Source organism: Triturus cristatus, chromosome 5_1 (assembly GCF_964204655.1).
Source record: "Triturus cristatus chromosome 5_1, aTriCri1.1, whole genome shotgun sequence".
NCBI classification, from domain to species: Eukaryota; Metazoa; Chordata; class Amphibia; order Caudata; family Salamandridae; genus Triturus; species Triturus cristatus.
Window position 1 is genome coordinate 942,378,953 of NC_140587.1, and position 20,506 is coordinate 942,399,458.

The following is a 20,506-nucleotide window of genomic DNA, read 5'->3' on the forward strand; positions in this document are numbered from 1 at the left end:
TACAGGATTATTAATGCTATTATGGAGTGTACTTGCTTTATTAGTTACTTTTAGAGTTACAATAGACACTTTGGGAATACATACTGAGAATATAACTAACATAGAGAAGAGTTCACAGAAAGTAGTGCCAACTAGAATAAGTAATATATACATACACAAGGATAGGTCAATTAATGATTTTTCTAGCAATGTTTTTTCAAAATTGTTGTATGAATATGTGAAGACAATGGAAGTAAGGGATTGCTACGTCTGTATGCAATTGCCTGCATCCGTTTCAGAGGGAGTTACTTATCATCATCTTCCATCTACGTATGGGATTTCATGTAGTGTGTTAAGTAGTGTTTTCTATTTGTTAGGGAAAATAGATTATGAGATGTCTAATAAAGATAATATTTTTGGGCAATTGCCTATGAATAAGAGACTGAATCCAGCTAAAGAAGCTAACATTTTTGGTGAGATTTTTATTGAAACAGAAGAATTAACATTAGATTACATTTTTAGAAACAATTTAACTTGTAGTTTGAAAGAAGAAGAAAAAGCTTTCCTAGACATGGTAGAGAAGAGGAGAATGAGCATGCATGAAAAGGCAGGAGGATATAAAATGAGTGAGACAGTGTGGGACATTGAGATGGGAAAGGAGTTGAAGAATGGAGCCAGTCCAACTTTGGCTTTAGATGCACCACAGAAGGGTAAACTATGCATTACTAGAAGGAAATCCCAATATGATAATCATTTTGTTGGGACTAGTGAGTGTCATGATACATACTTTATTGCAACGGGATGGGGATTCAAAGGAGGAGAAGATCCAGTTTTCCCGGGAGTGTATTATATTTGTGGGAATAGGGCTTATTACAGGTTGCCTGACCATTGGTATGGCACAAGTTATGTTGGCCTGGTCTTTCCAAAGATTTTTCATATGGATAGAATAGAAGATGCAGAACAAATTAATTTACTAACACGCTTTAAGAGAGAAACTTGGTCAGAAATTGTAGGAGATATTTTTGGAGCTTTGATTCCAGCAGTGGGAATTTCATTAAATGCATATGGAATTCGGAAGCTGTCAACAGAGGTGGATCGCTTATCGACAAGCACCGCTGGAGGGTTTCTATTGGTGAATACAGAGATGGTTGCCTTACGCGCCATGTCCATGCAAAATCGACTTGCCCTTGATATTCTATTGGCCAAAGAGGGTGGAGTCTGTGGAATGCTGAAGGTTCAACATTGTTGCACTTACATTCCTGATGAAAGCAAAGATTTAAAGGTCTATATCAAAAATATTACTGATTTACATGAAGAATTAGTACCACTGGAAGCTGAAAGTATCTGGACTAAATGGCTAATAAGATGATTGCTGTTAAGAATTTTATTGCTAAGATAGGTAGTACCATTTTTGGTAAGATATTATTTCCATTGACATGTGTGATTGTTGCTTTATTGATTCTTAGATTAGGGTGTTTATGTTGTAGAAATAGGAGGAGTAAAAAGAAGATAGTAAAAGAAAATACTGAAAAGAGACAAAAGAGGTCAAAAAGAGACCCACAAGAAATAGAATTAGAAGAATTTAGAGAGAGTGTGTATTTAGAGACTAAAAGAGATGATGAAAGAGAAACTGGTGTGTAGCATGAATGCAAAAAGACATTTGAATTTCTCCTAAGAAATGGGAACTACATTTTTTGGGTTGGATTTTTGTGGTGATAATATATCACCAAAGGGGGGATTGCTGGAGCAGGGTTTTCTATTTAAACTCAAACTTCAGTTTATATTTCTATATGTCATAATTAAAATTACTAATGAATAATTATTAGATATTAATTTTATCGAGTGTTCTGACTAATCAACCTTACTAATGAAGGAATTACACGTGGGAATGCATTTGAGTGGCTTAATTAATACGTGAACTAAGTTGGTGAGCAGATTAATTAAATACGTGTGGCTAAAGTGCTAGGCAAGATGGCGGCCGCGAGTGTGGCTGTGTGAGCGGGTCACTCCCTCTCTCCCTTCTCTGAACAATTGTATCCTGCTCAAGAAACTGAATTTGCTTGGTCTACGTCTTGGGAAGTGAAGCTAAAGCGAAATGAATTCCCAAACTTAACTCTTGAGGCATTTATGTTGTGGCGGATATTCTCTCTGCTCGACCACTCTTTCCAGCGGTCGCCTCGTTTTTACCGTTCTCCTAGCAGCCGCGTCTGGACGGAAGGATTACTCGGCATGTCTAAAGCAGCGTCGCGGTCAGCGAGGCCAAAAGTGCAACAGGCTGGGACGCCTGTGAGGACGCGCTTAGCCACCAATGCTGCTGCTGCCGGTCTGTGTAATAAGGAACCACATAGTGCCGAGGGGGGCCAGAGGGGTGTTGACCCCCTCCCAGCGCTAGGGTCGGAGATGCAGGATCGTGCTCTGGACTCGGGAAACGAGGGGTTACATGTGACGGCCCAGGCTATTCTGGCGATGTTTAAGCGGAGAGAAAAGAAGAAGAAATCTCCGGAGGGGTCTACAGCGCGGACGTCTCAGAGCAGCGCCCTGGAAGTACAGGTGTGTACGGACAGCATATTTACATTAGGGAATGCAGGGGCTGATGAAGAAGCAGGAAAGAATGGGGCTATGTCTAACACTGCGGTATTGTTGTCTGTGGAACTTATTAAAGCTGTACCCGAACCCGAACCCCTCTCTCAGGCCAAGTGCATTTTGGGTGATGTAGTCATATGTGAGACAACAAATGGATTGATAGATGCAAGCTCTATTTATGGTTCTGCTGGAACAGTCACGTCCGCTGGAGAGAGGGAACATGCTTCTGCTAACGCGCCAGCTAAGAAGGACATTTTAGAGTCTGACATGCTACAGGATAAACTTTCCAACGCTGATGACTTTTTCTCTTTGTCTGATCGCTCCTCAGTTTGTAGCGCTGAGAAAGATTGGCCAGGGGGGTCGAACTTTGAAGGAGGTATAGAAGAAGTAAGTCAAGCGGGATCAGACACCTCGTGGGATTATCAAAGCTCTCCCAATACTCTGATTCCTTCAGTTTCTCCTCCAGCTCTATCTGCGGGTGACACTGGCGATGTTAGAAGTAACAGCGAAGAGATTACGCTAGCTACAATCCATGATCTTATTCTGGCGCATAGAGCAGAAACTAAGGCAGAGAGTATTCGCACACAGAATGCCTCCAGGAAGTTACGAAATTCTATACGGAGGGTCGCTAAAACCTGTGCAGATATGGCAAATAGAATTAACGAGGCTGAGAATCGGATATCTGCTTTGGAGGACGATCTCAATGAACAGAAACAAAGTGTTGCTGCTTTAAAAGCTCATCGTGATGACCTACAGTGGAAACTGTCCGATCTTGAAAACCGCTCCCGGCGGAATAACCTTAGAATTCTGGGGGTTCCTGAAGGCAAGGAGGGTGCGGACCCACGTCAATTTGTAGTCGAGTTGTTGGGTGAGGCCTTTCCTGGGCTCTCTCACTGGAATTGGCAGACAGAGGTGCAGAGGGCTCACCGTTTCCCTGCTATACAGAGGAAGAAGTCAGATCAGACTTCATCTCTCCCAAGGGCTATTCTTATTTCTTTAAATAATTTTTTGGCCCGAGAGGCTTTATATGACTTGGCACGTCCCAATAAGAAAGCCCATGCGAAGGACTGTGACTTCTTTGTAAGGCCTGACTTCTGCCAATCTACCGTAGACCTTCGCTGGAGGCTCCGTCAACTGATCCCTCTATTCCAGGCGAAGGGAATACAGGTCTTCCTTCAGAATCCGGCCAAGTTAAAGATAATTGCTAAGGGACGGTCACAAATGTTTTTTGACGATGTATCTGCCAAAGAATTCTTGCAAACGTATAAATAGCAAAAAGTAAATAACAATAGTGGTACCGATTACTATGAAGTATAGAACTTATGAGTTATGTCTAATCTTATCTGTATATTATGCTTGATTTAATGAAATGCTAAGCAGGATAATTAGTATATCAGCATATCTGACATTTTGTAGATAGAGATTGGGGGGTTGGGGTCCCGGCTCTACATCAAAAGGGGCTATGGTCCCGCTGCCTTATGGGGTAGGTAGGGTGGGATTGGGTGGGGGTAGGAGTGGGTTTGAGGGGGGTTTTGGGGACTTGGGTGAGAGTTGGGTGCTCTGGGTAGGGGGGTTAAGGGGATGGGGGTTAAAAAATCGGCACTGCAGGAGACTTGTTTTTGCTGTTATGGACAAATGTTGTGTTATACTATGTTTCTACCGACTGGATAGTCAAATTCTTGCTTTTTTGTTGTGTTTTTCTTTTTTTTGTAGTCTGGTAAAAGGGGGTGATCCCAGAGAAGTTTTTGAAGGGAGCAGAGGATCTTTCTGTGTACAATTTTTATAAATGAGTAAATTGGTAGTCTGTACTCTCAACATATGTGGGCTGAATAATTCTAATAAGCGGAGAGTGTTGGCTAAGGTAGTTCAGGCGCAATCCTGGGACCTTCTATGTCTGCAAGAGACACATATCTCATGGGCAAACAGGGGCTGGTTAAAAACATTGGGCATGGATCTGATTGCATGCTCACGTCAGTCGATTAACTCAAGGGGTGTGGCTATTTTAAGTAAAAGAGGGGCAACAACATCTCGGAAACTTAAAGAGGATAAGTGGGGACGGTGGGCAATGTTAGAAGTAACGTTTAACAATAAGATTTTTTCAATATGTACTATATATGGTCCTAATTTAGATGAATCCGAGTTTTTCGATAAGCTTAATTTGGAATTGTCTGCTTATCCTCAACCAACTATAATATGCGGGGATTTGAATTTACATCTTGACGGGGACTTTGATGTCTCTGGCAGGCAGGCTTATTATGGCAGGAAACCCAGAGCTTATAAAAGTTTGCGCAGACTGATTTTGGATCATGGTTTATGTGAGGTTTGGTGTAGGCTTAATTCTGGACAGTCAGGCCACACATTCTTCTCAGCTCCTCATAAAAAACTGGTACGACTTGATTATTTTCTTGTTTCCCATTCTATGTTGAACAAGGCATCTATTTACACTCTCCCAAGGTTCATTTCTGATCACAATCCTTTAATTTTGGAGATTGGGTTTGATTTTATAATTCAGCGCAACTCTGCGTGGACTTTTGATCGTAAATTGCTGTTAGACTTGGAGTATTGTAAACATTTTAGGGATTGGATCATGCGCTTTTTTCAGATCAATAGGAATTCTGCTGCTGTAGCGGTGGTCTGGGATGCGTTTAATGCGGGACTTAGAGGGGAGACCCTGAGTTTCGCCGCCCAAAAGCGTAAAAAATTGAAGGCAATTGTGAAAAAGCATATTTTGGATCTGAGTATTGTAGAACGTGAGTTGGACCAAAAAGTGAAGGAGGGAATCGATCTTAACTCTGTATTGAACAAATTAGCTATTAAAAAATCTGAAGTCTATCAGCAATTTGCAGAGGAGGCTGCCGCGAAATTTTTGCTCCATAAAAGAGAATGCTATGAATATGGGGAGCAGACTGGTAGGGTTCTTGCTAATCGGCTTCGTCAAAAGGAGGCACAAAATGATATTATTAAAATTAAAGATACGCAGGGGATAATCCAGGAATCCCCTCAAGGGGTGCGCAAGGCCTTTCAGGCATATTATGAGGGCTTATATTTTGGTGATCAAACAAAAAAGGCAGATGATTATCTAGCTGGGATTCTCTCTTCGTCATTAACAGCAGAACAGAAAGATGGTTTGTCAGAATCAATTTTGTGGGAAGAAGTGGAGGTGGCTCTTCTTTCACTTCCGCGTGGCAAAGCAATGGGCCCTGATAAAATCCCACTGGAATTTTATATTTTGTTTAGGACGGAGCTCAGAGAAGAGCTGCTGAATACCATCATTCAGGCTTCAGTAGGCTGTCCTCCGGAGTCATGGTCTAAAACGAAGATTGTTGTGTTTAAAAAGAAGGGGAAGGATGAGCTCCAGATGGGGTCATACCGACCTATCTCTCTGATAAACTCGGATAGCAAGATTTATTCCAAATTATTGGCTGGTAGAATTGCCAGAGTAATCAGCTCATTAGTCTCAGTGCGCCAGCATGGCTTTATAGCCGGCCGGGGGACTACTGATCATATAAGGCGTGTTATATCCTTGTTAGATTGGGCGCAGGCGACGGAATCTCAGATGGGGGTGGCCCTGCTGGACGCAGAGAAGGCCTTTGACAGGGTCTCCTGGGATTTCTTATGGTCGGTTTTAGCATGGAAGGGGTTCCCCCCTGATTTTTTGAGGGCTATTCAGGCTATGTATTGGAATTCAGCAGCTACAGTCCGTATCTCAGGGGAGGAATCCGAAGAGTTTAGAGTGCTCAGGGGGACTATACAGGGCTGCCCTTGTTCACCTTTTCTTTTTGCCCTATACATAGAGCCGCTAATATTTAAGCTTGAACAGGATGCACTAATCGTCCCAGTTAAACCTTATCAGCACGAAGTTAAGGTTTTAGCCTATGCCGACGATCTAGCAGTTATTACAAGTAATGTGATCAGTGCTATAAACAGAATTGAGATTGTGACAACGGAATTTGCAGCATTCTCTGGCTATAAACTGAATTTAGCGAAAACACAGATTTTACACTCGGCTAAGGGATATCCATCCGATATTAAAATTACTGAAGAGGCAGTATATTTGGGTATCAAACTCTCTTCAAAAGTAGAAAATATCCCCGCTCTAAATATTGACCCTATTATCATAGCTTCTAAAAAAACTTTGGAAAAGCTTGACCACCTGCATTTATCACTTTATGGAAGAAGTAACGTCATCAAAATGCTTATCTTTCCAAAACTCCTATATCTGTTCCGCGCTATCCCGCTATGGTTCCCTAACTCTATATTTATGAGTTTAGAAAGGATGTGCTCCCGGTTTATGTGGAGCTATAAAAGAGCGAGAAGGGCCCTGAGATGGCTTTATCTACCAAATGGTCGTGGGGGGTGGTCAGTCCCTAACTTTCGTCTCTATTATTATATATCATTACTACAGCATATGGGGGTTATGATTTCTGGAGAGAGGGCTTCATGGGACCTAGCCACCTCTCCTTCTGTTTATGAACTAATCTTGGGCCCAGAAGCCCTATACTTATTTGTGAGGGTTATTGAACCCAGTTACTACAAAAAAACGCGGTTTAAAACTATATCAGCCGCGTTTTACGTATGGAAAAAGGTACGTTCTCTGTTTAATATAGTAGATTTTAACCGCTACACTCCGATTGGCTTATTAGGGACACTGCCTGTTATTTTTCAGGATTCAGTCGCACGTAGGTGGCGCACTGTCGGCATCCGGGATATTGGGGATTTAGTCGAAAATAATCAAATCAAGTCGTACGCATTTTTAAAGGAGGAATTTGGTCTCGATAAAGCTGACTTTTTCAAATATCTGCAACTGCGGAGTTTTCTAGAGAAGGCCACTATAAAAGGTACTTGTTCGTTTGAGGACACTCCTATTGTCAAGGCAATAATCCGTAGGGATAAATTGGCATTGATGTATCAAGAAGTTAGTCGGGGGCAGCAGGACGACCTTATAGCACAGGAACAAAAATGGAAAACAAGGCTTGGGATCTTGAACATAGATTTGCAGGAAGTGCTAGAAATGGCTAATTCAATTTTGTTGACTGGGTCTTTTAGGAGTCAATGCTTTATGGTGATTTTTGATTTATACTACACCCCTGCTAAGATAGCTAAGTGGAAAACTGGAAGGGGAGATAGTTGCCCCCGCTGCGGCCTATATGCAGCTGATGCAGTACATATGTTTTTTGAATGTCCATCCTTAGCGCCGTTTTTGCGCGATATACAATATTTTTGAAATTCTTCTTTGGCAATCCAGATGGTCTTAAATGCTGGATTGATACTGTTTGGTATTGAAGCTGACACAATAGGTAATAAGCGGGCAGCACCGCAAAAGGGTTTTCTATTTCTTTGTATGTCAGTGCTGCGTCTCTGTATTACCTCACAGTGGTTGAGTCAGGATCCACCTTTGTTTTCGGAATGGAGGGCGAGGATTCTTGCCATGTATCATATGGAAATGGCCTTATATAAACTGAAAGGCTATAAAAGAAAGCAGCTGGGTATGCAATTATGGGCGCCATTGACGGGATGGATATGATTGGTATCTGTATTTTAATTCAACTAGATATGAATATGCAAGAATTTGCTAAAGTTGTGTTTATGTCTTGTTAAAGGCTTCATTATGTATGTTATGTTATTGTAATCTGCTTGTGCCGAAAAAAAAAAAAAGAAAAAAAAAAAAAAAAAGGGAATGCATTTGAGTGGCTTAATTAATACGTGAACTAAGTTGGTGAGTAGATTAATTAAATACGTGTGGCTAAAGTGCTATTTGTTATGTGTTTGCGCTTTAAAATAATATGCTTTAATGCTTCTTTTGTCGCAAATGGCTAGATAATTACATACACATAAGGGTATTAGTGGGAATTAACACTGTATCATTAATACGATGTAGTAACGTTGTTTTGTGTTTCTTTTAATTAAGATTGTCCATTTTGGCCTATTGAAAGATGGCCGACATTTACAGCCTGCATTTGAGTAGATGAAATACGAAGAGAGGCCTCGCTGAATATGGTTGAAAACCTGACCTCGGCCTCTGTCTGAGCTAAAAGTTTCCGAAAGGACAGCAGCTCTGGGCTCATCGCCAGACATCCTTGGAAGAGAACAATTGTCACAATGAACATTTTGATAAACTTGCGGTGGCTTCACTATAATTCCGGAGAAGAGCATCCATGAATGTTGCGGATTTAGTTTGTGCTTCCTTTTTCCGTGTTTTTATTTTTGAGATATTCGAGAGCGGAGGTTTTTTTCTGAATGTTGCGAGCCAACATCCTTTCCTGCTCGCTCTGCTCAACGGATGTTTGGAGCTTGTTTGTAACTTTTAATGTGTAAGTTTTAGTATAAATATTGTTAGACTAGAGAGGGTCTAAGGCCACTTCTTCCTGAACTTATGCTCGAGAGGATCGATGCTGATTGAAAGGACGGCGACTCGGAAGACTTTGAGAGACCTGTCCTGACCTAAATACGACATTTAGCTAGAATAGGTAACTATGAGAATAATGATCTTGCTATTGAATGACTTTTCATTTGAACTAATTTAGATAAAATAACCTTTTGTTTGAATTACAGTGTCGGGTGGTTATTTCTTTGTCATTTTATTGAGATCTCAAATGTGTTTCATTGCTTAAATCATGACTCGAGACAAATCAATTAGGTTGCATTGACCTCACTTTAGATGCAGATTGATTTAAGAGTTCTCTCATATATTCAGTTTGGATAGAGTAATTGAATGATTATTAGTGTGATGGGCCCTAGCGTATGGTGAGTGTATGTGCATGTGACTGTGAAAATACTCTATCCGTGGAAGTAGGGAGAATTTATAAGCTCTGATCTGCAGAAATAGCACCTCATTAAAAAGCATTGCAGTTAATAGAAGGTTTTAAGACTTTAGTTACATTATAAATCATTTGTTGATGGTACCATACTCATTTTAGGAATTGTGGTGTGTTCTAAGGTGATTTTACCATGTGAAAAAGCCTTCTGCTGTGATATCATGAATCATGTTTGAGAGAAAACTATTTTCTCATGCTTTTCCCACAGAGGTTTGTAAGGTGATCTATAAGCTAAACTGAGAGCATATTTTCTGTAAATTCACATTATCTTTCTCAGTCATGTGAGAATGAAGTCTGCCATTCTCAGTAAAACATGTACATCCAACAAGGGCAGAGACTGTCAGTTGATTCCTTTGTGTTCTACTGCAGCTTCCCAGAGTGTTCTAAAGAACAACTAGAGCGCTAACAGTCCCACTTATGACAAACGTATGGCACACCTGAAGCCATCTTGGTTGGAATAAAGTGGTAACTCTTAAAACACTTAATTTAAAAAGGAACAAAATTAGGGGGTTCATTTTGCCATAGAAAGTATGATTAGTGCTGCAGAAAGAAAAATTAGGGCACATTTTGAGTGACTTCTCAAATCCTCTTCTATTTCATAAAAAAATTCTGACATGCAGACTGAAACATGCACTTTCAATACCAGCAGCAGACTTCCCTGGTGAGCAGTAGCTTTACTACAGTGATCTAATGAGCAACTAGAGTGCTAACATTCTGAATTTATGGCAAATGTGTGACACATCTGAATGCCTTCTTGATGGAATCAAAGTAAAAAACTGAAAGTATTTCCTACTGAGGAGACTGTTGTAAATAAGAAAATTAGGAAACATCATAACAAATAAGTCTCCCAAAATGGCCACCAGAGACAAAAGAGCCCAAATGTAGCCCAAATATCACCCAGATGTAGCCCAAGTATAGCCCAATGACAGAATGTCCAAGAGTGTTGTAACGAACAACTAGAGCGCTAACAGTCTTACTTATGACAAAAGTATGGCACACCTGAAGCCATCTTGAATGGAATAAAGTGGCAACACTTAAAACATTTAATTTCAAAGGAACAAAATGAGGGGGTTCATTTTGCCATAGAAATTATGATTAGTGCTGCAGAACGAAAAATTAGGGCACATTTGGACTTCTCAAATCCTCTTCTATTTCATAAAAAAATTCTGACATGCAGACTGAAACATGCACTTTGAATACCAGCAGCAGACTTCCCTGGTGAGCAGTAGCTTTACTACAGTGATCTAATGAGCAACTAGAGTGCTAACATTCAGAATTTATGGCAAATGTGTGACACATCTGAATGCCTTCTTGATGGAACCAAAGTAAACAACTGAAAGTATTTCCTACTGAGGAGACTGCAATAAATGAGGAAATTAGGAAACTTCATAACAAATAAATCTCCCAAGATGGCCACCAGAGACAAAAGAGCCCAAATGTAGCCCAAATATCACCCAGATGTAGCCCAAGTATAGCCCAATGACAGAATGTCCCAGAGTGTTCTAACGAACAACTAGAGTGCTAACAGTCTTACTTATGACTAAAGTATGGCACACCTGAAGCCATCTTGATTGGAATAAAGCGGTAATACTTAAAACATTTAATTTACAAAGGAACACAATGAGGGGGTTCATTTTGCCATAGAAATTATGATTAGTGCTGAAGAAAGAAAAATCAGGGCACATTTTGAGTGACTTCTCAAATCCTCTTCTATTTCATAAAAAAATTCTGACATGCAGACTGAAACATGCACTTTGAATACCAGCAGCAGACTTCCCCGGTGAGCAGTAGCTTTACTACAGTGATCTAATGAGCAACTAGAGTGCTAACATTCAGAATTTATTGCAAATGTGTGACACATCTGAATGCCTTCTTGATGGAACCAAAGTAAAAAACTGAAATTATTTCCTACTGAGGAGACTGCAGTAAATGAGGAAATTAGGAAACTTCATAACAAATAAATCTCCCAAGATGGCCACCAGAGACAAAAGAGCCCAAATGTAGCCCAAATATCACCCAGATGTAGCCCAAGTATAGCCCAATGACAGAATGTCCCAGAGTGTTCTAACGAACAACTAGAGCGCCAACAGTCTTACTTATGACAAAAGTATGGCACACCTGAAGCCATCTTGATTGGAATAAAGCGGTAACACTTAAAACATTTAATTTACAAAGGAACACAATGAGGGGGTTCATTTTGCCATAGAAATTATGATTAGTGCTGAAGAAAGAAAAATTAGGGCACATTTTGAGTGACTTCTCAAATCCTCTTCTATTTCATAAAAAAATTCTGACATGCAGACTGAAACATGCACTTTGAATACCAGCAGCAGACTTCCCTGGTGAGCAGTAGCTTTACTACAGTGATCTAATGAGCAACTAGAGTGCTAACATTCAGAATTTATGGCAAATGTGTGACACATCTGAATGCCTTCTTGATGGAACCAAAGTAAAAAACTGAAAGTATTTCCTACTGAGGAGACTGCAGTAAATGAGGAAATTAGGAAACTTCATAACAAATAAATCTCCCAAGATGGCCACCAGAGACAAAAGAGCCCAAATGTAGCCCAAATATCACCCAGATGTAGCCCAAGTATAGCCCAATGACAGAATGTCCCAGAGTGTTCTAACGAACAACTAGAGCGCCAACAGTCTTACTTATGACAAAAGTATGGCACACCTGAAGCCATCTTGATTGGAATAAAGCGGTAACACTTAAAACATTTAATTTACAAAGGAACACAATGAGGGGGTTCATTTTGCCATAGAAATTATGATTAGTGCTGAAGAAAGAAAAATTAGGGCACATTTTGAGTGACTTCTCAAATCCTCTTCTATTTCATAAAAAAATTCTGACATGCAGACTGAAACATGCACTTTGAATACCAGCAGCAGACTTCCCTGGTGAGCAGTAGCTTTACTACAGTGATCTAATGAGCAACTAGAGTGCTAACATTCAGAATTTATGGCAAATGTGTGACACATCTGAATGCCTTCTTGATGGAACCAAAGTAAAAAACTGAAAGTATTTCCTACTGAGGAGACTGCAGTAAATGAGGAAATTAGGAAACTTCATAACAAATAAATCTCCCAAGATGGCCACCAGAGACAAAAGAGCCCAAATGTAGCCCAAATATCACCCAGATGTAGCCCAAGTATAGCCCAATGACAGAATGTCTCAGAGTGTTCTAACGAACAACTAGAGTGCTAACAGTCTTACTTATGACAAAAGTATGGCACACCTGAAGCCATCTTGATTGGAATAAAGCGGTAACACTTAAAACATTTAATTTACAAAGGAACACAATGAGGGGGTTCATTTTGCCATAGAAATTATGATTAGTGCTGAAGAAAGAAAAATGAGGGCACATTTTGAGTGACTTATCAAATCCTCTTCTATTTCATTAAAAAATTCTGATATGCAGACTGAAACATGCCCTTTTAATACCAGCAGCAGACTTCCGTGGTGAGCAGTAGCTTTACTACAGTGATCTAATGAGCAACTAGAGTGCTAACATTCAGAATTTATGGCAAATGTGTGACATATCTGAATACCTTCTTGGTGGAATCAAAGTAAAAAACTGAAAGCATTTCCTACTGAGGAGACTGCAGTAAATGAGGAAATTAGGAAACGTTATAACAAATAAATCTCCCAAGATGGCCACCAGAGACAAAAGAGCCCAAATGCATCACAAATATCACCCAGATGTAGCCCACATGTATCCCAATGACAGAAGTGTGCAAAACACTTATTTTTTGTGTATTTGCAGTTTTATATAGTGCAGACTTGTCAGGTATTGGAGTGCTTTACATGAGCATTGGTTACATCACACAAGATCAAATTCATTTTGGTTGTAGACATGGGGAGATTAAGTGATTTGACCAGAATCACAGAACGTTGAGCTGAAGCAGAAACTCCAACCTGGTTCCCCAGTTGCAAAGTCTGCAGCTCTGGAAGTAACACCACATCCTCTCCCCTAGGTGCAACATTTAATCAAGTGGTCTACTGGATAAAAAACATAAAGATTACAAATAATTTAAAAGTTCTTTGTCGCTATTTGAAAACTCTCAAAATATGTCCTCATTTTAGTTTTTTAGAGCACTAACCATAATTTTGATGCAAATAAGACCCTCTCATATATGTAATTTCTACAGGAAATACTCTAGGTATTACAGTTTTGATTACATCAAGATGACGTCAGGCGTTCCACACTTTTGTAATAAATATAGAATGTTAGCAATCTAGTTGTTCATTGGGATACTGTTGAGAGGCAGAGGCCAGGGGCACGGACTCTGAAAATTGAAGGCAGGTAGGAGAGTGCAGAGGGAACAATTTGACCACACTGGGCAGGCAGGAAGGGCAGTGGCAGCACAACAGACTATGGAGGGCAGTGGAAAGGGGGGCAGGGGCAACAAACCAACAATACAGGACTGGCAAGAGAGGCTGTGGCAATATAATAGACCATTGTGGGCAGAAGGAAGAGGCAGTGGTAGTACAACCATACATGCCAACAGACCCGTTACAGCCAGGAAACGTCCAATGTTTTTAAGCTCAAATGGGCTTTATTTGATCTGTCTCCTGTCTACAATCTCCTCTTTTTCAATGTAACTCAAAGGGGAAAATCAATACCCCAGTTTTTTTTCAAAATCTCCCTCTTACCAAGTTCAAAATTTTCACAAGTATGGTACATTGAATCATGGTAGGCAGGAGGAATTGGGGTAGGGACATGTACTCGGATAACAGAGGACAGGAGGGACATGGAGAAGTGCACCAAACTGACCCTACAGGGCAGGCATCAGGGTTTGCAGCAGCACAATACACCACACAGCGCATGCGGGACGGGAGTGCAGCACAACAATCCATAGAAAGCAATAGGGAGGGGACAGGACCATGCACATGGACAACAGAGAACAGATGGGAAAGAGGCAATGGTAGCTAGCTGACCATAATGGACAGACAGGAGAGAAAGCTGCAGCATAACAGACCATAAAGGGCAGGAGGGACGGATCAGGGGCATTACAATGGAACAGACATGCCAGGAGGGAGGGAATAGGGGGTCTGCACATGGAAACAGAGGGCTGGGGGCAAGGTGGCAGGGCAGGAGCAGCAAGATGACCATGGAGGTCAGGCAGGATGGGCACTAGAAAGAAGACACACCATAGAAAGCAACAATGAGACTATGGTGGCATACACACAGACTATGGAGGGAAGGTGGGAGGGGGTCAGGGGCAGCTAGCTGACCACACAGGGAAGGTGGGAGGGGCCATGGCAGCACAGAAGACCATGCATGGCAAGCGGGAGGATTAGTGGCAGCACAGTGGCTATGATGGGCAAGAAGGAGGGTGCAGGGGCATGCACAAAGGACCATGGAGGATAGAAGGGAGGGTCAGGACCTGGGCACAGACAAGAGAGTTCAGGGGAAGGGGCCTCACAACAGACCGTGCGGGGCAGGCAGGAGGAGCAGTTGCAGCACAACAGATCAGGGAGGGCAGAAGGGTGTGGCAGTAAAATGGAACATGGAGGACAGGAGAAAGGGGATGGGGGATGACATGTGGACAGGCAGGGTGGAGGTGGCAGGGACAGGTTACAGTCATCTGACAATGCTAGGCAGGTGGGAGGGGAGTGGCAGCTCAACAGAACACTCAGAGTAGATAGGAGTGGCAGGTTCATGGAACATAGTGGGCAAAAAGGATGGAGAAGGGGCATGCACAAAGACATCGGAGGGCAGGGGGAAGGAGAATAGGGGCAGCAAGCTAAGCACAGAGGCTAAGCAGGAGGTCAATGATGGGCCATATAATTGGGCAATGGAGGGCAGGAGGAGTGGACTGGTACATCATGCTAAATGGAGGGTAGTGGCAGCACATCAGACCATACATGGCAGGAGGGAGGAGGCTAGTCCATGGATTCAGACAACATGAGGATAGGGAGGAGGTGGATGGGGCAGCAAGCTAACTGTTCAGAGAAGGTGGGTATTAGGAACTTTATTGTTTTTAAAATGTGTGTCTGTGCGAACTACTTAAAATATGAACAAGTATGCAGCATAATCTCACTTTTATTCAGGAAGAAGAGGACGTTTGTGACTGTGACTACGGGCTCACTTGGCAGAAACACCCCTTGAACCTCCACCCCCATCGCAAAATGTAATGCCCGTGAAAAGGGTAGGTGGACGCAGTGTTATATAGAACATAGTCCTGAGAGCATGATTGAAAATGAAAACTAGATATAGTATATGGTATAAACTATGCACCAAAAAGTGTGATATAAGATGAACCGGGGCGTGAAATATAATATGCAATACATTGTGCGCAATGACAGATTCATTGGAGAGCGCGAGATAGCACAGGCACTAGCGCGTGCTATGCGATATGCGCCTTGGAGTGTAATATGCACAGGGCAGTGTTGTGTAACCTTACTAGTCTCTAAAGTTGTAATATAAAATATGTGCTGGGGAGTGTAACGTTGCATATGCACTGTGACAAAGATATGGATCCCAGATTGTAATATGTATGGCATACCGCTGTGCGTTATAACATAGGCATCGAGGAAGGCACGTTAGATGGGGCAATATAACCCGTGCGAAGGCAAGTGTGGCATGACATATTCACGGGGTGGTGTTACAGTGCACATGGGCTAGAGAGTGTCATAGCATACGCACTAGCTGTTGGAATACAACACAGAGGTGTGAGGCACTCGGCGGGCACTGGTGGGTGTAACACAGCATTGGGCTCAGCCAGGAGCACGCTGTGACTCTTAAGTGAGGTTCGTCTCCTTTCCAGAGAGTAAAATTAAAAGTATTACACATCCGGCGGTGGATGTGTGTTTTATTAACCATGAGGGGGGTTTCTTGCATAGTTTGGTTGAATTTTTGTCGAATCCCCTTTGAATGGCTTGGTGTGCGTGTATATTAAATGTGCCCGTCAATAGCTACCCATGTTTGTATAAATAAACAACAAGGGTGTCTACTTGGAGAGTACCCACCGGCGAGGGCGCCGGGATTAGGCACGGTAGGGCGTCAGACACGGCAGAGCTTCACTAGCAGTGTAAATACATTCCATGTGGATTCATTCTATGCATAGTCGCTTTTTAATGAATATCACGCAAATCGTCATGGTGACAGGTACATACGGTTTGTCCAGCATGTCCTAGGTGTTTCTATAAATATATATTTTTTAAAAAAAATAAAAAACAAAGGCCGGCCCCGGGGGATGGGGTCCCCGGGGCCATAAGTGGCCTGAGGAGGGGGGCAATGCAGCCCCCTCCTAAAGAATAAAAAAAAAAAAAAAGGCCATGACCCGGGGGTTGGGGTCCCCGGGGCCGATTAAGGCCTTGGGAGGGCCAAAATAATTTTTTTCAACAAAAAAAATTACGGTGCAGGCCCTGGGGGATGGGGTCCCCAGGGCCAGTAGATTAGAAAAAGAAGGGGGGCCACACAGCCCTCCTTCTTAAAAAAATAATATAAATAAAAGACCGGCATCGCGCTGGAGGCCACGCCCCCTCCTTGCAGCACTCTGCAAACGCGTACCCTGGCCAGTTGTAAGTTGGGGAATTAATTCCCCTTCAATAGTGAGGGTCCCTGAGGGCCAACTAGCCCAACAGGTATCTCCAGTATGCGCCAGGGAGCTGCGTTGCAGACAGGTGTTCTGAGGCCACGCCCCTTTTTACACCTCTATGCAACGCAGCTCTGTGACGCTTACTGGAGGTACCTAGTGGGCTAGTTTGACCCTAGGGACCCTTAGGATTCAAGGGGACTTAATCTCTCAACTTAGAACGGCCACAGGGCGCGTTTACACAGTCGTGAAGGGAGGGGACGGGGCCTGAGGTGACGTGTGCAAACACGCCCTGTGGCGCGTTTTAAGTTGGGGAAATAATTCCCTTTCAATCCTGAGGGACCCTGGGGGGCAACTAGCCTACCAGGTGCTTCCAGTAAGCACCACTGCTCTGCGTTGCAGAGAGGTGGTGCAGGCCGTGCCCCTTTTTACACCTCTCTGCAATGGCGCTTACTGGACGTACCTAGTGGGCTATTTTGCCCCGAGGGATCCTCAGGATTCAAGGGGACTTAATCTCCCAACTTAAAAAACGGCCACAGGGCGTGTTTACACAGTGGGGAAGGGAGGGGACGGGGCCTGAGGTGACGTGTGCAAACACGCCCTATGGCGCGTTTTAAGTTGGGGAAATAATTCCCCTTCAATCCTGAGGGCCCCTGAGGCTAACTAGCCCACCAGGTGCTTCCAGTAAGCGCCACTGAGCTGCGTTGCAGAGGTGGTCCAGGCCGTGCCACTTATTACACCTCTCTGCAACGCAGCTCTGTGGCGCTTACTGGAGGTACCTAGTGAGCTAGTTGGACCCTAGGGACCCTCAGGATTCAAATGAACTTAATCTCCCAACTAAAAACGGCCACAGGGTGTGTTTACACAGTGGTGAAGGGAGGGGACGTGGCCTGAGTTAACATGTGCAAACAAGCACTGTGGTGCGTTTTAAGTTGGGGAAATAATTCCCCTTCAATCCTGAGGGACCCTGGGGGCCAACTAGGCCACCAGGTGCTTCCAGTAAGCACCACTGCGCTGCGTTGCAGAGAGGTGGTCTAGGCCGTGCCCCTTTTTACATCTCTCTGCAACGCAGCTCTGTGGTGCTTACTGGAGGTTCCTAGTGGTCTAGTTGGACCCTAGGGACCCTCAGGATTCAAGGGGACTTAATCTCCCAACTTAAAACACCCACAGGGCGTGTTTACACAGTGGGGAAGTGAGGGGACGGGGCCTGAGTTAACGTGTGCAAACAAGCCCTGTGGCGCGTTTTAAGTTGGGGAAATAATTCCTCTTCAATACTGAGGGACCCTGGGGGCCAACTAGCCCACCAGGTGCTTCCCGTAAGTGCCACTGCTCTGCGTTGCAGAGAGGTGGTGCAGGCCGTGCCCCTTTTTACACCTCTATGCAATGGCGCTTACTGGACGTACCTAGTGGGCTATTTTGCCCCTAGGGATCCTCAGGATTCAAGGGGACTTAATCTCCCAACTTAAAAAACAGCCACAGGGCGTGTTTACACAGTGGGGAAGGGAGGGGACGGGGCCTGAGATGACGTGTGCAAACACGCCCTATGGCGCATTTTAAGTTGGGGAAATAATTCCCCTTCAATCCTGAGGGCCCCTGGGGGCTAATTGGCCCACCAGGTGCTTCCAGTAAGCGCCACTGAGCTGCGTTGCAGAGGTGGTCCAGGCCGTGCCACTTATTACACCTCTCTGCAACGCAGCTCTGTGGCGCTTACTGGAGGTACCTAGTGGGCTAGTTGGACCCTAGGGACCCTCAGGATTCAAATAAACTTAATCTCCCAACTAAAAACGGCCACAGGGCGTGTTTACACAGTGGTGAAGGGAGGGGACGGGGCCTGAGTTAACGTGTGCAAACAAGCCCTGTGGCGCGTTTTAAGTTGGGGAAATAATTCCCCTTCAATCCTGAGGGACCCTGGGGGCCAACTAGGCCACCAGGTGCTTCCAGTAAGCGCCACTGCGCTGCGTTGCAGAGAGGTGGTCTAGGCCGTGCCCCTTTTTACATCTCTCTGCAACGCAGCTCTGTGGCGCTTACTGGAGGTTCCTAGTGGTCTAGTTGGACCCTAGGGACCCTCAGGATTCAAGGGGACTTAATCTCCCAATTTAAAACAGCCACAGGGCGTGTTTCCACAGTGGTGAAGTGAGGGGACGGGGCCTGAGGTGATGCGTGCAAACACGCCCTGTGGCGCATTTTAAGAGGTAGTTTTAATCCCCTGCCCTATTTTATACTAGGGGCGTACAGAGGAGGTCATGCTGATCACAGGGGGACCCCAATGCATAGTGTTCCCTAGTGTATGTAGGTGTTTTCACTGTATTCTGAGTGTCTTTTAACATAGCACTGGCTCTAGGACTGGTTAGTCAGACTCAGTTACCACCAGTATCCGTCTGAAAAAGTTGAGGGTACAGGATGATTTTGCAACAAGGCTTCTTTCTGCTCTTCTGTTTGTTCTTTCTGCACGTTATCCTTCTTCCTGCACTTTTCTTCGTCTTTGAGGACTTCTGTTGCCTCTTTCTGCATTTCTTTTTTTTCTTTCTGTGCGTTTTTTCTTCTTTCTTCACATGTCCTATCTCTGTAGGCATAGTTAGAAATTAGCATTTAAAAAACCTTTGAAATTCACTGAAAAAACCATAGGTTTCAGGCACGTTATAGTTAGGAATTAGCATTTAAAAAGCCTTAGAAATTCACTGAAAAAACCATAGGTTTCAGGGGCGTTATAGTTAGCTGGACTTTTCACTCGTACAAAACCATTGAAATTCCCCCGTTATAGTTAGTTCAGCTAACTATAACTCGCGCGCCCGCAATGCACTGCTGATGACGTCACATATTACATCACTCATGGCATGGTCAGTGAGATCACTCATGACATCACTGATGACATCTCAAATGACATCACTGATGACATCATCCTTGTGATAGAGTGGCAGACCTCCTCCCCCCCCAATATAACCTTTGATACACACATTCAAAAATAGAAACTAAAATTTTCAAAACAATGGACATACCAATATCAGTTACAACAACCTATTCAGTAATTCTAAGATCCACATACACATCCACTCATTCACCAACAGTCCTATACAGTCACTCATACATGTACTCACTCATCATATGTACTCATACACCTATACATCCTGTTACACAACGCCACTCATCCATAGAGTTACTCACACACATAGTCACTCATGCTAATAAAGAATCAAACATCCATTTACTTGCATATATAGTTATACACACACCACCACACTTACTTCTACAGAAACTTACACATACTTAGTCTTTTAAACAATCACTTATAGAAACACATACTTATTCATACAGGAACTCTTTCAATCTCTCACTCTCACATATACTCACTTATATACACCAATAGTCACATATACTAGTTTAAAACATATGAAGTTACTCATAAAGACACTATTGAGACAGTCATTCGCTCACTAACACACCCATGCACACACTTATCCACCCATACAGTCCTGCACACATGCTGTCTTCAACACATACAAACAGTGAGTCACTCATTCATGCACCTATGCACTACGTAATACCCCCCACCGAACCATACAGATACTCAGACACTCATACTG